Source organism: Thermobia domestica, chromosome 1 (assembly GCF_964235325.1).
Source record: "Thermobia domestica chromosome 1, izTheDome1.hap1.1, whole genome shotgun sequence".
NCBI lineage: Eukaryota > Metazoa > Arthropoda > Insecta > Zygentoma > Lepismatidae > Thermobia > Thermobia domestica.
The window spans coordinates 34723431-34751357 of NC_137454.1; positions in this window are offsets into that span (position 1 = coordinate 34723431).

Below are 27927 nucleotides of genomic sequence, written 5' to 3' on the forward strand. Positions count from 1 at the left end.
ATAGTACTGATGAAGAAAAAACAACAAACAAAAACGTCCCTCAAGAATTCAACACAAAGCAAGACAGTTAACGAACCCAAAACAATCTATTAAATCCACTGCACTATTAAAGGATTATCAGCTATGCACAAGAGAGTGGTTGCTGACTCACATTGAATTCCTTGCAGCCCACCAGTGACGTACGGTAAGATTTGCGATTCATCAAAAACAAAGGCATATAGAAGCTGAACGAGACGGCCTATGAACATTTAAAAAAATACGTGTCTGTTATTTCTTTTTACTCTTTCTATTGCACCAAACTTGTTTTTAAGTCGAACTGCTCCTTTAAACAACTTGAACTATTTCACAACAATTTGAAAATTGCAAGGTATACATTTTTAAAATAGTTTTCATTCGACTCTTAAATATAGTACTAAATGCACAACTACAGACAACAATCATTCAACATTTATTTCATGTTTAATGTTGGCACTGAATTCTGAATTATCGTATGTACTGATAATTTTTATTTGTTTTTAGTAATAATCTTATTTACTACCAGCCCGTCATTTCGTGTTGATGTCTCCATTGGCTTATATCATTTTCACGTGTTGCAAAGTCTTATTTAACAAGGTAATTATTATTTAACAATCCAACATAAGTGTTATTCGACTTATATTTTCAACGTTTTCAATAAAAATAATTAAGTTTAATGTGCAAATAACGGAATGTTCTTGTTAAATTGCAAATTCGGAATAAACGCTTAAGATAATTAAATAAGAAGATGTACAAAAATGTTAAGTGGATGAGTATGATTTTTATGGTCATATTATAATATATAGTAATCGCACACAGGTGTCAAGATCTGAACCATTCTTCATTATATGAAATTGATTATAATTTAATGTACTGTGTGTTTGGGTTACATTTGATATAATGAGACTATATTCCGAACTTGTCTAATTACAATCTCAAAATAATAAGTTGAGATGATAAGTTGATCTTCAAATATACAAGTAAGAAAAATAACAATTAAAGAAGAAATATTTTAGAGGAAAACTAAATCTTGTTTAAACATTAAGAAATTTAAGACTTTCAACTAACGTTCATATGGCTAGGACGTGTTCCTTTCTCTTACTCTGTCAGCAAAAAATAAAAAAAATGCATTAGCGTGATGTGCTGAAGGTGAAGGATTATGTTCTCCAACAGTTAGCGAGTGAAGTGTGGCAAACTGAGAATGAATACGATCAAGTTCCCTCCTTTGACAATGTTAACCGGGTTAATGTTAAAAAAGAAGGAAAAATCCCATGGCGAACGAGGGAAAAAATAATTCGACAACTCGGCAATAATTATCTACTCATAGTAAAGCTTTAAAATAAAGGAGCAATAAATAAAACAATCTCTTGCATTTGGACACCTTGAGTTGAGTTGATTTTAGTTTAGCGTCCCTTTCAGCAGCGAGGCTATATGAGACGTGGACCTACTGATTAACGTGGAATCCGAACCACATGAGCTCCCGCCAGGAATCAAACCCGGGTCTCCCACGCCAAAGGCGCGTATGCTAACCGCTTAGCCACGAGGGAGCTCTCATTTGGACACCTACGTAAGGAAAAAAAGTCGTGAGATGTTAACAATGAACGGGTTTTATTGGATGAATAAATCCCAATCATATGCCAGTAAGAAGAAAGATTAATAGGACAAAATGTACGAGGTGCTTCTTCACTTCACAACTGATTCCAAGATAATATGCTAGATATAGTACTGATAAGTGAGAAAACCAGCGGTTGGTTAAATTTTACAAATTGTACTAAAATAAACATAACATAAATTATTAAACGAAAGTGTGTGAAAGAAGAACAAGACAACTATACTATACTTTCATTAAAACAGCTCGACCAGTTACTTCAGAAATATTCTCAGAAGCAACGAGTCCAGGAAAGAGAGCAGTGCCTTCATGTATACTGTTTTGAAAAAAGTTAGGCCTTCAAAATTGTCGAAAGAAGATAACTACACTTTATTCTAAAATTGTATCACCCAATTATTCTTATTGCTATTTGTGAAACCCGCTGCAAAATTAACATTACAATTCTAGACTATTGACAATCATTATTACCCATACTGGTGTGAAAAAGATTATTAAAAAAAGAAAAAACGGGAAACTTGAAAACAGGGACTTTATGAGCGATTTTAAAATGTATAAAGCTTTTATAAGGTATCCATTTTAAAAGATATCCAAAAACGTACTGTCGCTTTTTGTGGAGCTCTGTGTTCAGTTGGCCCTCACATCTTGAGTTGAATGGGAATGTAGATAAGACGAAGGTCAGTTGTTGGTGTGGGTATATCCAACATACTACCTGGTTGTGGCAGTTCAGTTACACCGTGAACTTGTGTAAGGACAGACTGAGAATTAGACCTCCACAGAGCGTCGTAAGGGAATATATGGTGTACGAGTTCAAACTAAAACGAGTTCTTTTACTTACAATGTTAGTTGACTACCAACTTTGACAAGTACAAGGTTATGGTCAGAGAAAATGTCGACATCAGGAGAATCTTCACGTTCTTCAAATACCTCTTCTGAATCATAGCATGATAATCTATATGAAAGTTTCGTCTGTCTATTGAACATTTCCATGTATATCTTCTCTTTTGCTGATTGAACTATATAAGTGTTCTCAATTACTTGTGAATCTGTCTACAGAAACTGACCAGGCCTTTCATTTCTTTCCTCTACACTATATTGCCTAAGACACTACCTTCTTGTTTTTCTCTGATAATTGTATTTAAATATCTTATTACAATTACTTGGGCACATCTTTTATCCTTGTCTGTAACTTCTATTTTCTTGAATTTTACTGTACTTCTTCAGTTTTATGCAAAGACGTCGAAGTGTATAACTCTTTCACTACTAGAACCTTTTTGTTTCTTTAAGTCTGAACATCATAATTGTGTCATCAACGAGTTTTACTTTCCCAACCACCTCTTTTAAGGGCTTACCAAGAATTATTCCTACATCAAAGTAGCTCAAGCGGTAGAGCGTTGGCTTCGTATTCGGGAGGTCGTGGGTTCGATTCCCGCTGCCGACCATCCTGACTGAAATTTCCCAGGGTTTCCCTTAGTCGTATCACGCAAATGCGGGATGGTATCTACTAAACAGGCCCTGGCCAACACCTCCCCATTGTTATTGTTGTTGTTATATCTCCAGTGTAAAATGGCCTCTGAGCTGTATCTTGTGATTGTTAAATAAATAAAAATAAATAAATAAGTCATTTATTTTTTACCTAAGCAAAATATTCGATATTCAACACCTCATTACCTTCCATTCTAACTACACAAACTCCTATTAAATCTTGATTAGTTTGTTTAATTACTTCTTTTAGAATTTCTATCTAGCCTTCCTGTAATATGATACTCACGTTCCATGTTTCTATTCTAAATATATTGTTTTTGCTAATCTTTCCTTCTCTAGCTATCATAACTATATTGTTACTTTCTCATGATATTCTTCTTTCCAAGCCATCACCCTTCCGGAGATCGACATGAGGGGGTTACTTTTACCTACAGACCCTTTTGAATATGTTATTTTTCTGCTGTCAGAAAACTAGAGTTAATACAGTGGTAGGTTTCCCGTTGCCTCTTCCTCCGCAGTATCCTAGCCGTTAAAGTCGGTCTAACAAGGCCCGGGACTAATGTCCAAGCTGCCGCACCAATCACTTTGATTTCCGTCAACTTGGTTCTTAGAGAACTACTGCCATGTCTCAGATCACTTTTCGTCTGGCTACTATATTAATACCAATCCAGCAGGGGTATTCCTTCTGGTAGTAAACTATCACCGACATAGCTCTAAATTTCGCTATCCCTCAATTGTAAAATGGCATGATATGAATATAGAAAAATTGTACATGAAGACGAAGAAGTTAGGAGTAGCTGTAGAATGTAGAACATTGATGCTTCTCAGTTGCTTCAAATGACCTGATAATAATATCATAATTCATATGGTGATAGCGATTTCACCATTTAGAGTTTCTAATAAAATGTTCAATAAATTTCTTAAAAAATTAAACCTTTATCCTAAGTAATTTATTTATACTATGTAAAGGTCAATAAGGAAATCCATTAGTAAACGAAGATAGTTGTCAGCAATTTTAAACGTTCAAATAAACTTTGTTCGGTTAAATCAATCTAATTTGAGTGCAACATAACGAGGTACAATTTCAGAAAAGGCGAATTTAAGAGAACTCTATATCGAGCTTGTACAAATAAACTTGAGATTTCCTAGACAATACAAAAATGTGAGGATAGCTGTCAACTTCTTTTATGACATTTTGTATAGTATATTTGATCGCTGTATTCCACGAAAGAAAATACCCAAGGAAACTAGACATCATGGTTTACTTGGAAAATAATTAAGAAAAAATAAAAAGTAAACCAAAATTAAAAATGTGAGTTAGAAAAGGAACCTTCGTCTTTTATCACGAAGAATTTACTAGACAGCGAAGAGAAATTGAAAGCATAGTTAATTAACCATATAAAAACTTTGTATCTGTGTCGGAATTTTCATTGCAATGGAATCCACCCGAATACTGAAATTTAGAAAAAAAGCAAAATACAATATCGAAACTCTGGTTCTTTGTCATATATATATATATATATATATATATATATATATATATAAGAGAGAGAAGAAATAATGATGAAATCTCTTGCGCTTTTATTGGTTACCTTTAATTTTGTAACAAAAGTATTAACGATATAAATAATTCAGCTAAACTCGAAAACACTATATATATATATATATATATATATATATATATATATATATATATATATATATATATATATATATATATATATATATACGAGGGTCACTACGAACGTTTTGAGATGTGAAATAACTTAAATACTTAAAATCAATTTAACACTTACATTTTCTCAAAGTATTCACCATTACACTGTACACAATTTTGCATCCTCGAAAACCTTTTTGAAGCAGTGTCGCCAGTCTTTCTTCAAGTGTTGAAAGTTCATTCTCGTAAGCCAGTGCAGCTTCTTCAGTGCTGCAAAATCTCTTCAAAACGCATGCGATCTTTGATCCTGGGGAACAGAAAAAATCACACGGGGCCAGGTCAGGGCTATACGGCGGATGAGTCATAAATTTGAGGTCCATAGGTTCTAAAAACTGAATTGTGATGTTATCCGTGTGTGCGGATGCGTTGTCATGATGAACCAGGATCCCACGCAATCCAGTTCTTGGACGCCGTTCCAGAAGCTTCTGGAACACTTTTGTTAGGCAAACAGTGGTGTACCACTGAGCAGTAACAGTTCTTTGTTCTTCAAGTGGAACACTTGCAACATGACCAGATTTGGAGAAGAAAGTTGCGACCATCTTCTTCCCCACACTTCGCGGTCGCTTCACTTTTGTGGGTGGAGTTTCGTCTCGAAAGACCCAAACTGTAGACTGGCGTTTATTTTCAGGGTCAAAGTGATAGATCCAAGTCTCATCACCAGTAACAATGTCAGAAACACGTCGAGAATTGCCTCTATCAAATCTTGCAAGCATTTCTTCACACTATTCCAAACGCATGCACTTCTGCTGTTCAGTCAAAGTGTGAGGCACCCAACGAGATGAAACCTTCCTGAGCAGAAGATGATCATGAGGAATTTTTGTTACTGCTGGTGATCCAATGTTCACTGTAGATTCAATGTCCTTGAAAGTTGTTCGAGGATTTTCTCGAATCATTTGTTCCACAGCAGCAATGTTTTCATCTGACACAGCTGTTGCCTGACTTGCAGCTCTCTCTTCATTTTTAAGCGATGTCTGATCTCTTCTGAATTCACCAAACCACCGAAAAATTATAGCACGGGAAAGAGCAAGGTTCCCAAATGCCCCCTGCAAACAGTCAAGGCTTTGTGTCTCGTTCAAACCAGTTTTGAAATCGTAAAGGATCATTGCCCGAAAATGTTCCCTTTCGAGCTCCATTCTAGACAGCCAAATACTGCTCACATCAACAAACAAGTGAAAGCGATACGGCCACCCCGATCAGCGAGGCGAGTTGAAACTTGCTACACTTCTTTGCTCTGGATACCACTACCGAACGCAATTGTTGGAATTCAAATACTGTGCCACAACAATGCGTATCTCAAAACTTTCGGAGTGACCCTCGTATATATACATATATATATATATATATATATATATATATATATATATATATATATATATATATATATATATAGATAGATAGATAGATAGATAGATGCATGAGGTTTATTCATGCCAGAAAAGTCCTGCTAAGACCGGTTTTTCCAAGCACTCAAATACCTATGAGGTCTATGCCGAACTTCACTGGTCTATTTCGGTCCTCGTGAGGTCTAACCCGGTCCTCGCGAGGTCTAAGTAGGTCCTTTGAGGTCTAAATGTGACTTCAGGGCTGCCAACATACTTTAAAACAACTTCAAGAATCAAAATAAAGATATTGTGTAAAATGCAACATATTAAATTATTTTGCATTTTAAACAAACAAAAATCGCTGAAATTTCGTACCATGGAAATATTAACAGGGAGATATTTTTTGATGTATTATTTAGTGCAACAAAATTAACAGTGTTGCCATCCCAATAACAAGATTTTTCAAATAACACTAAGCAATGTTTTTCTATATTTCAAATTTGCATGTTAAACGAAAACTTACTGCCTTTATTGTTTAATGATGTAAACCGAAGGCGTTGCAGTATCGAAAACATTCAAATTTCAAAGGTCTCTACTACAATAATATGGCAAGTGAACTGCAAGGAAAAATGCATATTGGAAGTACCTTAGTGTCGAATACTACGATGACAATACGACTTATTTCGAAGAAATGGAAACAATGATACATCAAATTCTTTATTTTGAAAAAGGTACTAACTATAACAACAAACCGCATAATAGTTTTTAATAGACACAAAGATTATAAAGCCATTTACAACAATTTGATAAATCAATCCATACTTACATATGAAAAAACGTTGTTAAAGATTGTTGTAGTGCATAAAATGAAATATCTGTAGGAACCTTTTAAAACACCGTTGGTTTCCTTTGCTTCCATGACATTATATCGACTGTTTTTGAAAATTATATTTATAACAAATTGAGGAAGAAGATGATGGTCGCCAGATTAGTACACGAGCTTAAAAACTCACAGTTTTTAAAGATTTTTATAGTTTCTAACTATTTCAAGTTTAGATATTTTTTTTTTACTTTGGTATGATCTTTATGTTATTTAAAAAAAATTCAATTTATCTGGCGTCATCGATAACGTTTATTTACCACGGTTTCTTATTTTAAACTTAAGACCAAGCTATTCGGATCCATGTCCAGGCAATTTTGTTAACAGTTTATGTTGCTCTTATATTATAAGCAATTATATTATAAGCAATTACATCATAACAATCTTAGTGATAAAGTGTACTTGGCTATGAGGCTTCGACTATTATTATTATTATTATTATTATTATTATTATTATTATTATTATTATTATTATTATTATTATTATTATTATTATTATTATTATTAACACGAATTGATGAAAAGGAACTACAGAAAATTTTCGGAATTACATAATTTTTAGCATTTTTGCAAGCTTATCTCCATTGTTTATCACATCTCCGGAACAATGTCAGATATCAAATTGCTCTATACTACATTATGACCTTTATATCCATTAAAAAGAATATATGGTTGAACGTAGTTTTTTCCAAAGCGGCTTTAAGAAATAAAACATGTTTGATATAATATCGTACGATACTGTACTTTGAACATGAATTCCCCTCATTTAATAGTTTTAACGCATTAATGAAACGATACGGCAATTCGTAATTTTCCATCGACTTCATTTTCTACGAAGTAAAAAAAAATAAACATTTCAATTATTGGTTGAAACCAGCATTCGATCCAGTTTTTCCAAAACATCGATGTTAGAAAAAAGTTACAAGTCAGAAACACATTTAATACAAACTGCAAAAACTTTTTTGTATTTTCATGTAGCATAGGCTTCAAGAACAAAATGAAATGTAGGAAAAGACAGATGAAATCAACACTTGGAGAATATATTATCTATTCTTGTACAGTCGTGCATTTGTCTCTTTTTTTAAAAAATAATGTATCTTCCTTTTACCCTTCCCTGCAACTTGTTTTTATTTTAGAGTTGACTGCATGATAAGAGTTAAAGCTGTCTCGTCTCTAGAAGGTGTTGTGGAAAGGATGTCTTGTTTCGGAAAATGTAATATTTCCATTTGGAGGAGTGCTGTCTCGTCTCGTATCACGTCACGAATACTCTGTATCGTCCCGTCTCGTGAGTAACCCTAGTTGCATGAAGATACAAGTTAAAAGGTGTTAACACATACATAATTGAGTGTTTCAGCACAAACCTAAAATTTTGTATATTCAACCAAAGTTAGTAACGAGGCCCTCAATGGTAGGTGATAGATCGCTCACTTTCGGTGTATGAGATTCCAAGTTCGATCCTAGCTCCTACCCAAGTGGGAATTGTGGAGGGAAAGTTTTGTGTATGAGCTTTCTCGGTGTTCTTCCGTTTTCTGCTAATTTCTTCATTTCACAAGTTTGTTCGGTCTCGTCACCACTGTCTCCTTTAGACTCGTCTGGGACGTTCAAGCCAGAAAGAAGGAAAAGAACTTCAAAGATCCTGCGGCATTTAAGACGTATATCATAATTATACTTAGGAAACATCACTATTTTTGCTCAGCGATTGAAGTTGAACACCCTATTCAACAGCGAGCCTGTTTAAGACGGAGATCTACCGTTCAACGTAGACTCTGAACCTCAAGAGCTCCCGCCGGGGCTTTTCCGTCCTAAAGACTCGTATGCTAACTATATACCACAAGGGAGCTCGTTCGTGGTTATATACAATGCTTGAATTCGTTTATCGACATTGCGGGTAAGTAAAATAACGATCAACATGACACATACTTCTAAAGATGCAATAATTCAAAAGGATACATCGTTTTCTTAACCTCTCCCACTGTGGTAACAGTCGTGGAAATAAAACTTTTAAATTAATAATTTTGACAACAACTAAATTAACGACGTATTTTGTGAGATACCTACAAGTAATCTTTCCGAACGTTCGAGTAAAGTATTGAATGTGTCTAACAAGATATGTACAATGTCAGACATCTGCAAATCCATCAACGACTTCGTTAAAAGAGTTAATATAACATCGTCATACAAATTCACTTAGGATGACAAACTGAGGGATTTAAGAACACAGTTACAAGTGACAACTATAGGGACTATACAATACTTTAAGTGGGCAACGATTTAAAAATAAAAAATAGAAAATATAATAAATTGTAGTTAGTTTTGAGTTAAAATTAGAAGTCAAAAGTTTACATATTCCGTTCTGAAATACAACTATCAGATTAAAATTATATGAAAAAAAAAAAAAAAACAAATCCAGTGGAATATTTTCGAACTTGAAACCACTAAACACGGTTTGAGGCCGGAAGAAAGCAAACATTCCCTCAAGGGATGTTTCAGTTAGTTTCTTTGGAGATCATTCAAATGGGATTGAGGGTGAATATCTCTCTCGTTCTCCAGTAATTTGCACCCTGATTGTAAGTATTAGGGTACTCTTTATTTTTCGACTTCTGTTTTTTTTCTATTTTTTTAAATCTCACCGCGGATGGTTCCATATCAGACCAAAACAACTCATGAGAAAAATTAGTTCAGTTAAATAATATTACATGGTTCTAAAACCGACCTCAAGTTTCGAATGTATTAACAACACACAATATGAGGCAAAAGTAGCCTACCTTATAAATTTGGAAAGACTAATGTAAGTTAACAACCACATATTATGAAAGTAATACGTATTAAATGTTTATAGATAAGAAGGAAATAACATCAGAGTTAAACGCACCCCAAAACATATCATATGGCACTTTTCAATTAAAAATTTTGCACTTGAACCTAAGATGGAGGACTTCGGGATGGCAACCATTATGGTACTATACAGTAATAAATGCGATTCTACCTTAATTATCCTTATTCAAGATATGATATCACTTCTTCTAACCGTTAGAAACTTACAAGGTACTTTTGCCTCGCATTGTATATTGTAAATCATTGAAAACTTGCGGTCATTTTGGGCACCATTTAATATTATTCAATTGAGCATATTTTCCTCATGGGTTACTTTGGTATAACATAAGATGAAACCATTTTAGGAGGTGAGATTCAAAGAACCTCGGAAGTTGAAAAGTAAGGACCACCCAATGTGAATACAGGGTATTAATGAACTACACCGATAAACTGTAAGAGGTGATTCCTCAGATAAAAAAAAAGACAAAAAGTTCCTATGGACCTCTGGGAAAAGCGCATAGTTTCAGAGATAGAGCTGTCCAGAATAGCGAAAAAGCCAAATTTGAAGAGGCCCTATTTCGAATTCGAGAAATCGTGGAGTGGTGGTCTTCATCAGCATAAAGGAAGTCATGCATACACAATCCAAAATGCATAATTCATTAATGTTCAATGGGTGTGTAGAGTATTCTCTAAACGATGAAATTCCCAGACATGATATCAACCAAATATGATCTGATTTATGATTGGTCCAAAGTAGGCAAATGATCAGCCTTTACAGCAGTGAACACGAAATCCTTTGGCGCGATACGGAAGTGTTAAGAATCGTCAACAACACGGACTCTCGTACTCGAGAAAAAGCACGCTGTGATGTTTTCTTTCATGTTTATAAGTGAAGAAAACGTGAAATGTACCGTGACGAAATGCACCGCATTGCACGTTATTACGGACACTAAAAAACATGGAGCTGCCGGTTCCTAACACTTTTGACTTCCCTTCGAAGTACTGGATGTCGATTCTTGTCAAGGCTTATCTCCTGCCTACTTTGTACCCTCCTTGAAATCAGAGTATATCTGAAAACTCTATTGAGAACATATTTAAGAATTATACCCTGTACAGAGTACCCTGCAAACCCATTGAAAATTGACGTAATATGTATTTTTGAATTCTGTGTGCGTGACTTCCTTTACGCTGATAAGGATCACTATCCACAGTTTTTGGAATTCGAAATAGGGCCTGTTGGAATTTAGCTTTTCCAGATTTTGAACAGCCCTAGATCTAAAACAATGCACTTTTCGCAATAGATCCATATGAACTTTTTTCCCATATATATATATATATATATATATATATATATATGTGTGTGTGTGTGTGTGTGTGTGTGTGTGTGTGTGTGTGTGCATGAAGCGAGAGAGAAACTTTTACCTCCTGATGTTATGCGAGTAATTATAAGCTATACAAGATAGTGAAAAGAAAAGTGAGTTATAAAGTGTAAATAAACGTTAGTTTTTTTAAGGAAGTTTAAGAACATATACTGTAACCATATACGTAATTGCGCAATCTGGTATCAAACTAGCGCTGTCAGGTCCAGGAAGTCAAAAAATATGTAGAACTCATGGTATTACGAGTAGGGTAATGTAATATCTGCAGGTACATTCTCAAACACGTAGGAAAACAATCCATTTTTTATGTGGACCGAAAGCGTTCAATTAAAAATTGACAAATATGGTTCACCCCAGAAAGTGGGCATTAAAGAAATAACGATCATGTCAATAGTGTAAAATACCCAGGTTTGGAAAACTTTCTAATTATGTTTTTTTTTTAAACTAATTTCATGATGGGGGCCGCGGTGGCTCAGTGGTAGAGCGTTCACCTCTGGTGCTAGGGGGTCCCGGGTTAGATCCCAGTGAACTTTGTGGTGGACAAACACCGTGTGCGTGGGTTTTCTCGGGGTTCTCCCGTTTCCTCCCACTTTCTTCATTCCACCATTTAATTCATTGCTCATCATCACCGTCTCCTTTAACCTAACCGGCATAACCGTGGAACGTAAAACTCATTTCATTTTTTTTAATTTCATGATGCTGAGTCCAATTATGCTATTTAAAAATAATAAATGTAAAAAAAATACCTCCAGTCACCTATAGACCTTATGGTATTTGAATGCCTTGGAAAAGAGGTCTAAACGGGCCTATAACGTCCCGTCTAGACCTCATGTGGGTATTTATCTACATCTATTTACGAACGAGACTTAAAATTTGACATTTTTCGGTTACCCATAAACCTTTAGTTGAGGGCAGGGATACACCTACGGAGACAAATTGGGGCTCGACTTCCCACATTACTTCCTGTTCCCCAAATGAAGTTCGACTGTTAGGTCTTTACTTCAACATGTTTATTAAAGCAAATGAATGCTTATAATAGAACAAATAGAAGTGCCCATTCTTCACATGGGAAGAATAAGGTTTAAACGAACATAAAAGTGGAAATTTGAATGTTATAGACACTGCCCCACTTATAGAAACTGCCGAAGTTTTGGAAAGGCTGAAATACGTTTTTGATTAATTTCAATTAAAAGCTTATGTACCAGACTTCTTACCTCTAATTTTAACAAACACTCACATAAAGTTTTATTAGTAAAAAATTTGAAATTTGAATATTATAGAAATTATTCCCTTTCCCCAATGTAACCTGAACACTCAAAACATCTATTCTCCTATTTTTGATTAAAAGTTTAAATATCGAATCCCTCTCCTCTATCTCACATTTAGCAGTTTCACAATAAAGAGTCGAAGTTCGTAAAATAGAATTTACCCTACTTTCGCTATTTCAGAGCGGAATTTTCTGAAAGCACGGAAATTCAACTTCAGTTAATTTTAATGGAGAGCTCAAATGCCAGGTTTTGTTTTCCTAATGTCAGATACTTCATTCTTTGAAAAAGATTTGAACCCCTTATATACATAATTTTAAAAATGCCTTCTTATGACTTGTTTTCGTGGCGGAGTCACCTGTCCAAATTTTGTTTCTACCTATAAGTATTCCTTTGTGTTTATGAGTGAATTACTTATACTACTGTATTTAATAATATTGATCTGAAGAAAAAAATCTAAACAACGTCAACTCATAACAATTATGAATTTCCTAAATTCAATAATTAGTACAACACTGATCAGTGGCATAGCCATAAATATACTATACCAAAGAAAGTACTAATTATTGCGTAACGAAAAAAAAAACGCTTACACACACACAGACGTACACGTACACATACAACAAACATTATGTGACGTTTTCGGTTGAAATGTGGGACATATAGTCAGCCAGAGTGCTTCATGGGCTTTTGTGACACGAATTTTAGTATTGTATTTCATCATATAGAGGTGAGGCGAACTTCAGGTGAGACAGATAAGAAAGAAGTTAAATTGTTTCCAGTTTTCTGTAGTTACACAGTATTGAAATACTGATGAACTTTGGTAAATAATAAATTAATCTTCCTGACGCTACAGCCATGAAAGACTATGACTAGCCACATGGCTCACATTCAACTGGGTGAGGAGCGACAGTGCATCGGTTCCCAGGCGCCATTATATGTGTCTTTCTAGATCACAGTTCGCCACCTCTTAATTCACTAACAATGAGGTTAAACTAGATCTAAATAATAATATTATTTTTAAAGAAAAATAAACATCCACCTTCTTTTTAAGTGGTATCTACTCGTATCTGCAGATGGTAAATTTTGATGGCTATTGTAACGAAACATTGTTTTAAAACATTAAGACTGTTATATATAACACTGAAATCTTATGTAGGGTTTAAAATATAGCTTATGAGAAGTAAGTTTTTCTTTAAACATCTCATGTAGAGCTTGTTTCTCATGACAAATTATCTGCAAAAAAGAGTCTTAACAATTCTAAATAAAAGAGTCAAAAATGAAACACACTACATGAAAGCAGAATCTATTTCAGTATCACTGTACTAAATGGGAGTGGATTTGGGCCAAACCAACTCTCTGCCTACGTCTTTGATACTGATTATTCATGAATTTTGTTGCCCTCCTTTACCTAACTAGATGCAGACAGTTTACTATCGCATAACTATATGAGAGCGATCTTATCCTTTTCTTCGATTTTTCTCCATTTTTACTTACAAGTGTCGATAGGAGAAAAGAAAGTATGGTGATCGTAAAACGACTAAGATTTTGTTTATATGTCATTTATAACTCTACATGTTGTACTAATCATTCGTTAGGAAAATGTTTAATAGGGTTCCTATTTATTGTTAATATTTACTATATCGTCAAATATGACACATGCGATTTTACTGACATTACATTAACAAAATTCCATAAATAACTCTACTACTTGCTAATCATTTGTAATTACAAAGTCTACATACGGTAGTCTGTTTTCAGTCTGTTTTCTTCGAACAAAGTTTCGATAAAAAAAGAAAGAAAGAAAAGGAAAGAAAGAAATGTATATTTCACAAATGTTTCAATAATACCTGTAGTATAATATATTTTTGTTTAAGAAATCAGAGCGAAAAAGTTCAGTACGGTGGTCCGTAAGCACTAAATATATACCATGGGAGTGATGGGTGTAAATAAAGAAAACTAAAGCTTTCCTTTGGTGTAAATAACTTGTATTCCACTTAAAAACTAATAGTTTTATGTGGCTTAGAAAAAAATATACCTTTGTTTACGCAAAATAAGAAGTAACTTATTTCTAAATCTCAAAGATATTTGAATGCCTTTTCAAGCCTTCCAGTTATTGTTTATAGCATAGCAGATTGTCCTGTGAATTTAATCCAAAGTGTATCACATACGAGTAGCCGAAAATGTAATATATATAGAAAAGCCAAGAGATCAGGCCCTGATATTCAAACAAACATAGGAGAAGGTGATAAGACTAACACTATATAACTATAAACTATTGCAATAGAACAAGTGTTGGAACTCTGGATAAATAAACAGATCCTATTTACAGCATCAACACTATTGGCATACGCAACGGCCACTGAGGACTTAAGTTGAACAAAATAGCTTAATAAACAAATAAACACAATGCACTATGAAACAAAAGTGTACACCATAAAAGACAATGATAGCACAGCATTTAAATGAATTCTAAGCAAAACAAATGTTCACTTAAGGCATTCCACCCATTTACCCCCGCACCATACGCCCAATTACCCCGTGGAGGTATTTGGAAGGAACAAATTTTAACAAAATTTTAACTGCCTCACAGTGTGGATTCAAGATTGCTGCTCTTCACGGCACCATCCTTATGATGTTTTTCAGCAGCATGAAAAATTCTGGCTCAAAACATTAATAGATGAGCAATTTATTGTAACTCAAACCAAAACACATACACACCTGAAACTGGGTTTCAAATACGTCATTTCTCAATCAAATCAGATTTTGGTTTTTTGTCATTATTACACCCTCTCAAAATTCACCTAAGCTTTTTTTTCTAATCAACATCTACCTACCCAAAATTTGTGTGTTATTAAATTCCATAGAAATATACTGAAATGCAAAATATTTATATAAATTTTTAAAAAGTTTTTCGCCCAATACCCCCTTCTACTCTCTCTCTCTTTCTCTCTTTCCAAAATATATACCAAAATGATTATTAATATTTAAAAACATGTTTTAGTATACCATTGTACAAAAATGACATATACCTAACTAGTTATATGTATGAATAAATATAATGCATTGAGCTGAACAAAATCACATATTTGAAGGTAAATTCTTATGCGTAGTATCGAGAAAATCAAGAAAAATGCTTTTGTAGGAATGAAAACTATGCGGTTCTTTAACCAATAATAACAGACAGGGTTCATTCCCGTTGTGCCTACTTCCCGTTCTGCCTACAGACCCTCCAGCACTTTAAAGAAAATATTTTTAATTATCTTATCTCTAGGCAGAACGGTAATTCCCGTTGTGCCTACTTCCCGTTGTGCCTACTCTTTCGAGACGGGGAATTATGTGCAGGGAGGAATTTTTGTAGGGAATATTTCTTTAGTATTTCTAAAAGCTTCTGTAAAAACAACCACCACCTCTACAAGTTTCATCATACATGGAAAATTGGTTGACTCAGTTGCAAGAATGTTAGACATTGTATGTGAAACAAACATTAAAAAAAAAAAAATCTAATATCAAGCAATTTCAGAACAAAATTTTATTTGGGTTTCCAGTAGTTTACCTCCAGCATGCTAAGACTTGCAGTACTAAAAAATGCCACAGTTCACATCCCCAAGACATGTCTGGCCAACTATTAAACAAACAACGCAAGAGGATGCATAAGGCGGCCTTTAAAAAGAGTGTTTGTCTCCATCATATCTCTTTCCTCGAATTGATTGATTCAGTTGCCAGTAACCCGTTTGACATTGTATCTGAAACGAACACGAAACAGACTTACTTCGGGCTAATATCAATTCATTTCACAACCGAATTTTAATCGGTTTTCCAGTAGTTTATCTCCAGCATACTAAGGCGTACGCGAGCACTTTCCCCCCGTATTTCGAACTGACAAATTCTGCCATTCTGTGCTGCTTACTATTCCTATTGATACTTATAAAGTGACAGATTAAAAATTTGAATTGAATTTTATACAGATTACTGTCTCGATCTCAGAACTTTCACTTTTCGAAGCCGTCAGGTGTTCTGAACGCTGATTGGCTACCGGTGAACACAGTAGCCAATCACCTTCAAGAGTACCAAACTGAAACAAAATCTTATAAATCCCTTTCCCTCCCCGATTATCTGATCTTTTGATTTGAGTTGAAACTCTACAAAAACATTCAATTATGATATTTGTATTTTGTATTCCTGCTATTTACATTGACAATATAAATATGAAAATAGAAGTATGTATGATATTATGGCATATAGTATAGAATCACGTATAGAAGACAAATCAGCTGATAAGGTGATGCCGAAAAAGTAATTTTAATGTAGGAGACTAAGACCCTTTCTTAAGGGCCCCCTTATGCATCCTGTTGCATTAGCCCTATTTGTTTAATATATGGCCATCAAACATGTCTTAAGGATGTGAACTGTGGCACATTTTACGTACTATGAGTCGTAGCACGTTGGAGATGAAATACTGGAAAACCGAATAATTTTTTTTTGTGAAATGACTTGATATTAGACCGAAATAAGTTTATTTTCTTGTAACTGAATCAATTAATTTTCCATTTCTCTGTAAGTATTAAAAAAACACATCTCTACTAAAGTAGACGTGAATAACGCTGCTAATAACAAAACTGTACCTAGTCATTTTTTCTGAGAAGAGCAAGTAAGATAACATTTAAAATATATGATGAAATTTAAAGGAATAGTTATTCTTCTTACAGAATCTATTAGAATTACTAAAGAAAAAATCCCTAGAAAAGATCCCTCCCTGCACAGAATTCCCCGTCTCGAAAGAGTAGGCAGAACGGGAAGTAGGCACAACGGGAATTACCGTTCTGTCTACAGATAAGATCATTAAAAATATTTTCTACAAAGTGCTGGAGGGCCTGTAGGCATAACGGGAAGACACCACAGACAGTGTTTAATTTTACTGAAAGAGATAGTTATTGGCTTACGTAATGTATGAGTAGTTTAATGCACTGTTAACTAGCAAATTGTAGATCTTTGTCTTTTTCGAAGTGACACACACGCTCCTTTACACACATAGGATTACTACTTATAACTTACAATTCAACTACCGTGTGCCATATGCTTTTATTTTCTATTATACTTACTCATTCTTTAGATTATAATCCAGTTCCCGAAAACGATACTGGGATACTAGTTTCTGATATTCTTTCTAATGTGTTGATTTTAGCCAATCTGAATCAAGGACGTGCATCTCTTAAATTCCAGACAAGACGAAACAGTTGTCTCCCATACAGAGAAAATAAATTAATGGCATCTCCAATCAATCAATAGGCGTGGGAGATTCGAGTTCGATCTTCGGTGGGGGGCTGCGATGGCTCAGTGGTAGAGCGTTCACCTCTGGTGCATGGGGTCACGGGTTCAAATTCTGCTCCCGCTAAGTGAACTTTGTGGTGGACAAACACCGTGTGCATGGGTTTTCTCGGGGTTCTCCCGTTTCCTCCCACTTTCTTCATTCCACCATTTCATTCATTTCTCACAATCACCGTCCCCTTTTGCCTAACCGGCATAACCGTGGGACGTAAAACTCAAAGATTTCATTCTTTTTGATTCCCGGTGGAAGTTCATGTGGTTTGGATCCCACAATTAGTTCACGTTTTATGTAGCCTCGATACTCAAAGAGACGCTAAATACAAATCAAATCAAACCAAATCGATAATAGCAGTATCCCGTTTCCTCTAAAATAAGATCGAACCTATTTTTAGGTAACCAAAGGACGCATTCCGGTTTTTATCTATTTATACAAATATCGAGGCTTTTATATATCCAAAAGATAAATTCGGGTTTTTATCTATTTATACAAATATAAATATAGCATCTTTCTACATGTATTATGAGTATATCACCAATTTTGAGGTCTGCAACTACTGGGCCAGAGTATGGCTTAGCGTGTTTGCACACGATACCGACAAAATAGGAGGAAGCCCCGATAATATCGGTGTCGGTGTCGGCGTACTTTGCACACGTCGCCGAAAATATCGGTGGAATCCACGATAATATCGTTGCCGGTGATGAGTGAAGTAAGCGACACACACAATATATTCTGCACTGTTTCCATAAATCTTCTCCATATATGAAAACAAATAAAAGTAATAATAATCGGGAAAATTATTTTTTAAAACAAGGATTACAAAAACTGTTTTGAAGAGGTGTGGAGAACGGTACAAAACTTAGAAAAAATAGGCCTATGCCTAAACATATTTAGATTTAACAGTGCCGTTTTAAATATAAGTCGTAAACATACGGTACTATTTTTGTTTCGATGAGAATTGATGCTGCGGTACATTGCAAACTATATTCGTTTTTAATTTTTGTTGAAACACTGTTAGAGGAAAAGGTTTAAATATGGGCTACCACTTTTATTTTCGTTCTCATTTTCAAACAATGTATATAACTGAAAGTTTCAATGTTCAATAATATATTTCAAAGATTGCTCTTTACTACAAATATTATAAAGTAAATAAAAAGTACATATTTCTTTGGAAAAAACTATTTCTTTTAGGAGCTCCAAAATTTAAGTTTTTAAAAACTGGTCTAAATATGGGCCCCAGTTTTAAAAAATCGAAAATAAATATATAGACCTTAAAAGGATACAAATCAAACAGTAAGATTAATCCAAATGCGAATGAACGTTCTACTTGCAAAAATCACATATGTATATGTCAGCATCTGCACCCCCACATTCAGTATGTGCCCACATCAAACACATTTGGCACATAACCCACAATTCGTTAGGGCGGTCCTCTGAAAATTTCACATCACAAAACATGCAGTTTGCATCGTTCTCTTCTGGAATTCTCTGTCATATCGGGAGTTCAATATCACTTTCCCTGCTGTCAATTAATTTAATACCAAAACAATCTTCATCTTCTGAATCACAACACTCCTGGTTTTTATCTTTCTTCTTTCCCACTTCTGATTTTATTTCTACTCTTCTCCGTTTCGATCCATTTTCCCCCTTTGCTTTCCTGGAACAACCTTGTTTTCTCAAATTTTCACTGCCGTCTTCTATGTTTTCCTTAGAGTTTTCAAAATCCAAATGCCTTTTTTCCTGTTTTCGTTTCGTTGCTGACTTTGCCACCGAGGCGGACAAAGCACCGTTATATGGAGAACCTGTTATGCAGGAGGCGCCTGCAGCCTTCGGACCTCGATTACTAACCTTCTTCTTAATTGCAGGAAGTGGTGAAATGTCGAAAGGTATCGCAAGACCCTAGCCCATATTTAGACCAGTCATTGTAGCCCATATTTAAAGAATGACGCCAATTTGTTTTGAAATGTTTTGATGATGTATCCTTATAAATACTTACGATTTAAACATGCAAATTATAAACGCTATGTAGTAGGAATACAGTTCATATGAAGCAATTCGTTTAAAACATGTGTGGAAACAAGAAACGTGAAGTATATACATACCTACAAAACTTTTAGCACGACGAAATTGTCTTCTGCGTACTGAACAGCCAACAAACACAAGTGCACATGCTCCGATCTCGCCAACAACTGGTGCCTCGTCTTTTGTATATATAAGTAACTAGCTCTTACAGTTCCCGCCTCAGTGCAGCACTGTGGAGCGCAGATATTGCTGATAGCCCATTTTTAAACCCTAGCCCATATTTAAACCTTTTCCTCTACATATTGTATGTATGTATATTATTTTGTTTTCCATGCAATTAACACTAATGTCATAGTAGATTAAATTATAAGATTCGAATTAGTGATTTTCTTTTACATTGCTCCATACATACACTGGCGCAAATCCCGGGGGGATGAAGGGAACGTGTCCCCTCCAATCTTGGAACTGGGGAGGTTCCCCCCCCCCAATAATCCGATTTGAAATGTGTTTTTTGGGGGAGAAATTTGATTATTTGTGTCCGGTCGCCAGAAAGGAAAGTGAGATGAAATTAATGTCCACTCAGAATAAGCCTCGAAAGTGCCCGCCTCCCAATGTTGAAGACAACTCTGCTCCCCTGATCCTCCACAGCATTGTTTCTCGACTGATCTTACCCGTCCCCCTCCCCAATGTTGAAGACAGATTTGCGCTGTTGCATACATACCTGTCGTTCCTCGTTTCTTTTTGTCCATGAACTCAAAATCCTGGGCAAGGCTTGCATAAACTTCTCGCCATGGTTTTTGTTTTCCAATTCTGTCCTTGAAAGAGTCTGTTATCTTATCCCATATGCAAGGTCTACATTACACAAGTTCAATGTGGGTTAAAATATGGAATGGAAAAATTCTTGCCATCTCTACCAGTCACTGTAGCTAAATTGCAGAACTCTATGAGGGGGTTGATCCCGGTACAAAGGGAAGTGGATACATAGTTTTGGTCTTTGTTTTCAATTGCCCTTCCACAAATTCTTTTTAAAAATGGGGAATTTGAGATAGTTTTGGGAGTGAGAAAAAACATTTGCAACAAGTGAAGCATGAAGTCACATCCCTGTTGTTGAGATCGCAATCAAGAAAATGCCAAATGAGTCACTTGTCCTTGAAGCTTTGCAAAGAGTGTTTGATTGTGCTGGTTTCGTTACAATATAATAATAATCCTATTTTGACTTGTCAACAAATATTCTATTCAATCATTGCTTATTGAGTGGGACCGGGAAAAGTGATCTTGCACACAATTCTGATGAAAATAAAAGGAAGTAATAATAATCAGGATTTTTTCCATATGCTTATGTTCACACAGGCACGTAGCCAGGATTTCGTGAAGAGGGGGGGGGGGTCCGCGACATGAAATACTGTGGTCATCACACCAGGGGCTTGATCATTCTAAACTATTTTCTGGAACATATATTGGTTCTTTTAGCCAGGATTTCGTAACAGGGGAGGGGAGGATATAAAATTCTGAAGGCCCAGGAAATTGATCAATCTAAACTACTTTATTATCAACATGTATTGGTTTGTTAGGACAATAAAATGATGATATGTTGGTAAGTATTTTAATAAAAAACTCTGAAGAAATCTCGAGTAAAATAATAATAAAAAACGTACTGAAAAAGATTTTACAATATATACGTCCTTCCTCTGTTTATTCAAACATAACAATTTTCCTTTCATTATGACCTCAACTATTATAAAAAGTACATACTCAACAATGTCTTATAAACTACTTTACAATAGCTGCATTCCTTTCTCTGTTGAATTAAATTCTAACAGAGATTTCTTTCCACATAATTTTTTGTTTGTATTATTCCGTCAACTACTGTCGGTTCCAAATGACAGGTTATTAAAGGAGCAGTAGAAAATTGTTCTTGAAATAACATGTTTGATACTGCAAGGATGCGATGACGAAAAATTATGATTAAAAAAATGGCCACACTGTTACACAACGGCACTATGCTTTTGGAAGCTTAAAATCTCCCTGACTAGTAGCAGAATCTGAGAATTCCGTAACTTTTCTTGAAATTTCAAATTCCCTGACTCTTCCAGGATATCTCGCTTACCTCGCCACCATGTATTGCAAGTAATACATATCTCCTAATAAGAAAGAGTAACCAAAAGCTTCCTGTAATTTTTTTTAACGCTGATCCTTCTTTTTCTCATTTCATTTTGTTTCATCCTTCCTTATTTTTTTCATTTCCGGTCTCGAAGGGGGGGGGGTCCGGACCCTTCGGACCCCCCTTGGCTACGTGCCTGGTTCACAGTGTATCAAACTTTGAAAATTACGCTTAAATTAATTTCCAAAATGTATTAAAATTTAAATGCATTAGTAGATTTTAAAATATACCATCAAAGAGTGTTGTGTGTGTGAGAAAGAGAGAGAGAGAGAGAGAAAAAAAAGAGTGGAAAATAATCAAGAAATTGGTTATCTAAATTTCCTATATTCTATTTGGTAATAGCTATTTAGAGGGAAACCAGTACTTTTCAGACTTCCCACATTTTATACTTATTTAATAAAAGGAATTAGCTACTCCAAAATAGAGACTGTAAAATATAAAAAGCTGTTCCGAAGTTGTTTATAGGACAAGATAATAATAATATTATTATACAATTGTAATAGAAAAAAATGGAAACAACAAAATTCCAAAGATAAGAACGAAACAAGAATACACAGCGCCTTGTCACTCACTCTCTTCATCTAACACAGTGGCCGGCCGACATTATCGGCCGCATGTGCATCCAATCATAAGAAAACATTGCCCCCGACAAAATCGGGGGCTTGGCCGACAGCATCTACGTGTCGGAGGATCGGTCGATAATGTCGGTGGCGTGTGCAACCTACGATTTGAGTACATTGAAGTCGATTTCACCGCCGACATTATCGGCGCTTCCACCGATATTATCGTTGCTGTGTGCCGTATTCTTGGAGAAGGGCATATATTACTAGCAATCTGACAAGTTATGCCAGGGCTTATTTTCTAGTCGGTTCTTATTTTTATAGCAACACAGTAACAGGAAGAAAAAGGATCCTTATGTGACTTTCTTAATAAAGCCGAAAAGACGTTACCATGTAGGAGCACTTTGTTTTCGGAAGTTTGGTTTCAACAGTTTATAAGACTATGTAAATAAGTTAGGCATAATCAACATATCTTTAAAGATTTATTACTCAATAACCTAGATTTACCTTTATGTACTATGTATAAAATTATAATATTCAAATATGCACCACTATACATTTCGTAAACTTACATGTTATTACGAAGTATTTTTTTTTTTTTTTTTTAACATGATTCTGTTAATTTGAATAATTGGCAACTCTAAGAAAGGGTACTATGATGAGAAATTCTGTAGTCACTGGAGCATGAACAAGCTTAACCACTTCAAAATGAATCATCTATATATTGTGCGTAGGGTACGAGACGCAACGATTAAAAAAAAAAAAAAAAAAAAAAACTACTAACTAACTCTATTGCCTATGGAACCCGGAGGTTGAATACCGATAAGCAGTCGAAATTTGATTAGACGCAATGAAAGGTTAGGAGGTAGTACTGAAACATAGATGATTAAGAAAAACGAATAGATGAAGTTTACATTTAAAAAATGCATAAATTAAACAAAAGTCAAATGAAGGGCCAGGGGGAAGAACGCTTTCAGTCCAAAAAAAAATCGATATCTCCAACACCAATTTTCTAATTTGCTGTAAAAATAAGTTTTTCTTTACATATATACAATATTTACCTTGATATAAACTTAAAACTATTTTTCTAACAATGTAATTACAATGGTTATTTAATGAATAACTTGCTTTTTTTCCTCTCCTGAAAAAATTTCATTAAATGGACTGAAAGCGTTCTTCCCCCTGACCCTTCAAATATTTCAATCTATGCCTTACCTAGAAAGAAGAGGAGATGTAATATTTTCTTGCTTGTAGAACATGTACTCATGAGTCTTATTACAGTATTCAATATAATTTGGAGTAGACACGTTCACCACCCACTTAGGTTCTTGATACAGCCCTAAATTCTCTTCGTTTCCCTCCTATCTCATCGGTATTGAAAGTCATTGCTAGTTTTTTTTTTTTTTTCTTTCTTGTAGGATGACGCGAGAATTCAGGGGTGCATGATGGGCCTAACAGAGAGATAGGTGACCCTGCTATAATCGTTTTGAATCCTAGATCTTGCGGATACAGGTTCAACATGGCAACAAAATATTACAATGAAGGGTAAGGGGGAAAAAGAAGGAATGTCACAAAATTGCATTTTCGAGAAAACGGCGTTTTAATATTGCAAACCGCGTAAGAAGAATAGGGTTAGTTAAATCTTTTGCCCATTTTATATGGACATTTCTACATCTACGCATGCATGGCATATACAGTCAAATAGAACCAAGAGTCACCAACAGATAGGGCAAAGCACCCGAAAAAGCACATACATGGACATTCCTTGTTTTTTTCCCTTACCCTTCAACTTAATTATAATTATTCTATTTTAGCTTCTCACTAATAAGTAAGTTGGGCTTAATTTTACATAAGTGTACTGTAACTACAAAAATTACAGTCTCTACACTAATTCAATTTGTTTAGCTTTACATAGTTTTCAGATTTTTATGTACACAATAGTAATAAAAATAATCAACACTTTAAAAGCAATCAATTTTATACAGATAGATACAATACAGATATTTAAAAATAGAATAAAATGAAATTTCCAGTTTAAAATTCGATAATTTGAAAGTGAATTTTTATGAAAGCTGGAAGGAAACGGGGAAAGCTCTGAGAAAACTCATGGGAAAACGATGTTGCCCACCAGAAATTCATACGATTTGGGATCGAAGGGCCTCTCGGACCAGATGTGAGCATTTTACCACTGAGCTACCGCGTTCTCTCCTCCTCCTTCTTAGGTTTGAGCTTCTGATGCACTTTGGCAGTACCTACAAGACCATCGATTATCTTATGACCGATAGGTTGCTTCTGATGAAATACGTGTACCCGTTTACACGCATCCAATTCTAATAGTTTTCAGAGCTTTACTCATCAGCGGTACCTCTTTTTGTGCCTCTACTTTTTATCTGGAAGGAAGACTTCGATTCTTTCTTCATTTCGTGGATTTATTTTCTTTTTTTCCTTTTTTTTCAACTTGTGAATTTGTCAAATGATAAAGATTGGTCAAATGATATTCTGCGCTAATGATGATTTGCAATTAAATTTAATTTTTTTGTAGACAATATTTTTCTAACAAGGTTAGGAAAGGGGGAAACGAAACTCACCTAAACAATTTATATCTATCCCAATATAATTAATATTATCGTCCGAATTTTTTTTTAGAGATGATCGCAGAAATGTTAACTGAAGTTTATTACTATTGTTATTTTATGAAATAAACTATTCCGATAAATATAGCGAAATAATAACAAATAAGATTTTTTCTGAATCTATCATATATTATTACTATTAATGTACAAATTGTTAACAGTGAGCTTGATTATCAACAGTTATTAAGATTCTACATTTCGCCTTTCGTGAAAATTCTACCCAAAAACCCAAATGCAGGCTTCAATTTATTTACCTAATGTAAGTAGGAGCGAATATGGCAAAAGCGGGATAGACATTTTGTTCCTGACTTTTCAATGTTTTATGGAAAATAGAAATTACTCTAGCGTATTAATATACTGTTGTTAGCAAATTTTAGAATATATTTTCCTCATTAGAAGATATAAAGTTTTTAGAGCAAATGTGGATACAATTTTTCTTTTTCAATGTCACAATTTTATGCACCAAATCTAAGGGAGACGGTGATGATGAGATAGATAATAATGGTGGAGTTGTCCCGCGTAGCGTAGTTGCTAACGCTCTCAGCTTTGTCGCCAGAGGTCCCGAGTTCGATGCCTTGCGGGTGCACTCGATCGAAAAGGTGTAAGAGCTTTTTCAGACGAGTCCTGAGTGAAGTATTTCCTCATTCACATCAAACCGGGATAGTACCTAACTTCCGAGTCCCAGGCCGCTTCCTTCCTACCTTCCTTATTTCTTCGGATAATGTGATCGCCGAGGGACGTTATCCCCACATGTGATGGGTTTAAGGCGTTAGATACCGGTGATGTGGGGAATATGTATAAATAAATAAATAAATAATAGAATGACGAAAGTGAATAAAAACACGAAAACCCTAAAGAACCACGCATGAGGTGTCTGTATACCACAAAGTCCACTTGGAAGAGCTAGGATCAAACCACGGACTAGAAGCACCAAAGGTGAGCGCTCTACCAATAAGCCACTGCGGCCGCAATGCGACAATTGTAAAGCCTAACATCTGCAAACCTTCATGTACATCAAAAATGATCATGGTGCCCTCGCATCTGAGAGTTTGTCTCTGAAAAGATTATCACTTACTCATCAACGCCGAGGGCATACTTCTTGCTCTTAATTTATGTTAATTAAAACTTGTTTTTAATTTATGTTAGTGAGTGTTCTTGGACATTGAATAAAACAATTTTAAATTATATAATATTTTGAGGAAGGGACATGGACGTTTGGATCTTTCTGGGTAGGTCCTGATATTGACAGGATCTACGAACATGTGGGAAACGAAATAAATAAAATTTGTGTTCCATTTCAAAAAGGAAATTAAAAAAAAAAAAAAAAAACATTACGGAACAGTTTTGATAGATGTTCGAGTGCTAAGGAGGCAAAAATAACTTTTCCCAATTTTCAAAAAAAAATATCCTAAAAATCAACTTTGTAACCTTCAACTTTGAAGGCAGTATATTATAAGTTTGAGTATATTAGACTTAACTTCATTTATACAATAGGTTGTTGGAGTAAGATTGTTTATTTCAGTTTCTTTTTTCTCGTATTATAATTATGGAGATCTTTTCTATTTATCAGATATAAATTACTACGTATATTACGTCTATGTACATTGTGCACATACATACAAGAATGAAATGAAATCTTTGAGTTTTACGTTCCACGATTATGCCGGTTAGGCTAAAGGAGACGGTGATAATGAGTAATGAATGAAATGGTGGAATGAAGAAAGTGGGAGGAAACGGGACAACCCCGAGGAAACCCACGCAAACGGTGTTTGTCCACCACAAAATCCACTTGGCGGGGCCTGGGATCGAACCCGGGACCCCAAGCACCAGAGGTGAACGCTCTTTCACTGAGCCACCGCGGCCCTACATACAAGAATGAATTATTATTAGTGACTCAAACAGCAGTAGAGCTCCTTCGTGGTTAAGCGGTTAGCGTACGCGCCCTTGACGTGGAAGACCCGGGTTCGATTCCCTGCGGTAGCCCATGTGGTTCGGATTCCACGTTAATCATAAGGCCCATCTCATATAGCTTCGCTGCTGAAAGGAACGTTTAACTCAAAGTCAACTCAAATAGCAGTATATTTGATTCCACAAACTAACCCTTTATTTCGGTAGTACATAGCTATTATGGCTTTATTTTGCAATATTGAGATTGAGAATGCTAGATATCATAATTATACAGGTATTAGTATTATAGACCTGGCACTACTCGCCAGTTACCATGTTATTTAAAGCGCATACATTTATTATTTTTCATTGTTGCTTCTGCGTAATTGATGAATCGTCATATGAAAACTACTTTTTGGATGATTCTTCATTTATTTTCCCTTCAACTTTTGGAGACGGTTACACTGTCTCTTCAGTAAAGACGTTCTTCATAGTATTTACTTTCCAATATCGTAGATACTCTATGTTATTTTTTAATAGGTTGTATTCTCATTCAAATGAAGACCAAACAAGGAAAGAAACAAATGAATTATCCAAAGTTGAATACATACTACCGAGCAGTTGGTGAACACAATATTTTCTAATGAAAAGAGTCTATAAAATTAGAACAGACTGTTCTATTAAGAAATTTGGTTTTCCAACATTCCTTCATACGTATATTACCCTGTTCGTTTGTGCGTTCATCCGTACGGAAGACGAAAAGAATGAATAAAAATAAGAAAAAAAATAAAAACTCATTTGCTACTTGATGGATCACCAGGAACTTTGGTCGGGATGTAGTGGTTCTAAAATTAG